The following is a 3,728-nucleotide window of genomic DNA, read 5'->3' on the forward strand; positions in this document are numbered from 1 at the left end:
AGACCTCCAATAGGGGCAATGTGGAAATTAATAATGGGAAGATCATTTGCTAAATTTGTCATCACTGACAAGATTTGTCTCTGTTCCTATTTCACGCTATGGTGTTAGTTAGAGGAATCAGTACAGATTTTTACTATATTAATTAAACACTTAAGTTTATTTAATCAAGCGAAAAACTTAGTGTCACTTATTTTTTCTCTCTCCTAGCAAGAATGAATTGAATTTTGTGACTTTCTGGAAAGTGCAGCGAGATTAAATGTGGGGAATTCAGTCTGTGTGTTTGTGAGCTGATGTTTTCCTCTCACAGGTCAGTGCCTGCATTGAAATACCAGGAGGGACCTAAGGGCTGGTGTACGCTGGGCACTGAACTGGCAGAGCGACGTCTCTCAGGGTGTGACCCCCTCCCCCCCAACCCATAGAGTTAAGGTGACCTAAGCCCGGGTTAGATAGTGCTAAAGAAAAGGAAGAATTGTTCTGTCAATGCAGCTATTACAGGGATGGGAAAACCCCTCCAGTCACTGTCTACTCCAAAGTGCTATAGCAGTGCCACAGCAGCCTTTTAAGTGTAGACAGAGTGAAATAAGATTTATCTCCAGTTCGCACTGTGGATGCTCAGGCAATAAGACTACAATAATAACAACAGCGCTTGCATAGTTGGCAGGATTCAAACCTGCCCAGGGAGACCCCAATGGATTTCTAGTCCATCGCCTTAACCACTCGGCCACAACTACTTGACATGCATCTCTTTCACTGCATGATGATTTTGTTCTCACTGAATTGTCACTTCAAATTGTTTGCCCAGACCAGCTTCCCCTGCACACTCACGGCTGCGCATCAGTGTAAGTGTGTCCTTGGGTGAACAGCGAGAATTCCTGCCCATTTCCCTTCCGGCTGGAGCAGCATGAGAGTGTGTTTGTGTGAACGACATTGCTGTAGATTGTTGTTCATTCCCCACTCTGACAATTCAGACAGTCCCTTTCCTAGTCAAATCTCCAGCACATCGTTCCAATAGCAGGGGGCAGGATTTCTCTGGGGCACTGAAATTTTTCAGAGGGCTGGCGCGTGAACTCAGCCTTGCATTCTATCCCTGATGTTTCATGGACTAACAACAGCAGCAGAAAGAAAGAGCGGAGCCAATATCTCCCTGGCAGGGATACAGGTGTCACGTCCCCTCTGTCTGACCATCGCCATTGCAGGAGAAAAAGGTTCACTGGCATCAAATGCCCTGGCTCAGACCAGAGACACAGGGAGGTTTTGCTGTTCATGGATCTGTGCAAAGGAAATTTTGTCTCTGTGTGAAACTGAGGTCGGAAATGAAACGTCCACATGGTGGCCCAGTGCTCTAGGGAATGTGGCTGAAGGACTCAGGCTGAGAAATGATTTAACAGGGGTTTGTTTCAATTTATTGCCCTGATTAAAATCTATGGCTAAAAGGCAGCCACTGTTTTTAGTACTTGTACCTGTGTAGGGACACCCCAGTGGGTGTCAAGTCCATTGCCTTCACCAGGGGCAGTCGATTATTTTATCAAGGTACAAATTTCTTGGCCAAGGTCTAGACTCCAGAGAAAACAATACACTGCTGATAAGAAGTACATCAAAAGATTTTGCAGCCACCATGGGCATAACTATGATGTGTCGTGTTTCACTCTTTATACCTGGCGCCACCTCCTTTCCCTTTAGCCTTGTAGTTGACCAAGGGCAAAGCTGAACATCCCCTCAGATACCAGGGAGTGTTTATGTCCATTCCTGCGAGCTGCTTTCAGTCCTCTGGCTCTGCCGGGATAAGGAACAATTCAGGCTGTCACTGAACTGAAGGAGGAAGATCAGTTTTTGACAGGCAGAGGGACGCCTCCTCTTAAAGGTGTTTGTCTGGCTGGCAGTCCTGGTCCCCAGGTCTCGCCCGTGGGGCTCCAGCAGTTTTGGGACCGGGTCACTCCCTTGGCCCCACCAGCCACCCCCAGGGGCCCCGTCAGTGCAGCGGAGCTGAGCAGCGTCTGCCTGCTCGCTCCAGTGGCTGCCGGCACCTCCCAGAGTCTGCCCGCCCTCCTTCCCCACCCCCCACCCCCCAAACTCCCTCCCAGAGCCTGCACCCCACCCCTCCTCCTGTTCCCCCCGCTCCTGCCCCAGCCCAGAGCCTGCACCCAGCACCCCAACTCCCAGAGCCATAACAAGGCATTGTTGTGCCCGAGGCAAGGGCCGGCTCCAGGATCTTTGGCGGCAGGTCCCTGAGTCCCTGTCGGAGGGAAGGACCTGCCACCCAGTTGCTGCCAAAGAAGCAGCAGCGGTAGAGCTGCCTCCAAAGTGCCGCTGATTGGGGTAGAGCTGCGCCCCTCCACTTTGCGCACCCAAGGCAAGTGCCTCACTCGCCTCACCCTTGTTACAGCGCTGCAAACTCCATCCCAGAGCCTGCCCCCCAGAACCCCTCCCCCACCCAAACTCCCTCCCAGAGACCAGCCTCTCACCCCTTCTGCACCCAAACTCCCCCCAGAGCCTGCACCCCTCCTGCACCCCAATCCCCAGCAGGGGGGCAGGGGTTTGAAATGAATTTAAACACTCAGCATTTTCCTGTGCAAATCAATAAAGACCTAGCAGAGCTTTCCAGCAGCTGAAATCAGTTCCAGTCCTCGGCGTCTCTAAGAGGGACACTCGGTAGCTGAGGCACGTGGGACACCTCTGTGGTGAGGACAGGTGAAAAAATGCTGGATTCAATGAACGCTGAGCCCATAGGAGGGGAAGGTGAACGGCAGCACCACACAGGGTCATAACACTCAGACACGGGGCTTCGCTGTCACTGCCCCTGTGTTTTCCATTATTTATTTCCCCCTCCCCCACACACTGTCACACACAACACCGTCTGCCCTTGAGCCCAATCCAACCCTCCCCCTCTCCCCCACACACACCATGGGGCACAGCCTCTCAGTGAGTTACTCAGATGGGGGCTTGTCTCTGCATCTCCCCAACAGGGGAGCAGAGAGCCGAAAGGGCCACAGGAGACCAATGGAGCTAGGCAGGGATAGAAAAGACTTCTCCTCTCTTCTCCTTTCAAGAGTCTTGTTAATCTCACCCATGGGACGTTCCAGCACCGGGTGGGCTCAAAGCACCAACCTTCCCCTCAGCAACGGAAGGGGGAACCAGCTCTATCACATGGAAGGAGGCTCCCCACCTCTGCTGCTGCCATCCTGCAGCCTTTCATATGGATTTGTTTTAGCTAATGCAACCCCCTCAACCCCTAATCCATCGATGAATCAAGGAGAAAAGACACTCACTCAGGCACCAGAGGTGCAATGGGTTAGTGCCCAGTACTTACAGAGCAGTACTGAGTGGAGTCATGCTGAGGTTGTGAGTTCAAACCTCACCTACAGCCCTAGTTTCCTTTAAGCAAATGGCTTCTGCCAATCATTTTGTCCTGCAGAAAATACAATTGCAGCTCAGAAGACACCGGGGTCCCCTTGCTTTACAGAGAGCAGGGCAGATTACACAGATCTACCAGGCTCTGCTCTCCACCAGCCGCCTGTGTCAGGAGGGGTCGAGCAGAGCCCAGAGCACTGCCCCCGACTCCCCCTCAGTCTTTGCTCCCCAAACCACCTGTGTGCTCACCCTCTTCGCTGTGAGACTCAAACTCTGCCTTGCTTTCTCTATGTTGGGGGGGGGGGTTCATCTGTCATGTTGATGTGCATGTGGGTCCTGTGCGATTTTGGTGGATGCCTGGCATAGTTTTGTGTGCGTGG

At 52.2% G+C, this 3,728-nt stretch overlaps 1 non-coding gene across 1 annotated transcript; it reads right to left on the reverse strand.

The window, feature by feature from the left end:
- Window positions 1-649: 649 nt before the first annotated feature.
- TRNAS-AGA lies at window positions 650-731 on the reverse strand. The gene has a single exon. It is a non-coding gene; the product is annotated as a tRNA-Ser (tRNA).
- Between the last annotated feature and the right edge of the window lie 2,997 nt (window positions 732-3,728).

This window comes from Mauremys reevesii, linkage group 12 (genome assembly GCF_016161935.1).
Source record: "Mauremys reevesii isolate NIE-2019 linkage group 12, ASM1616193v1, whole genome shotgun sequence".
Taxonomy (NCBI): Eukaryota; Metazoa; Chordata; order Testudines; family Geoemydidae; genus Mauremys; species Mauremys reevesii.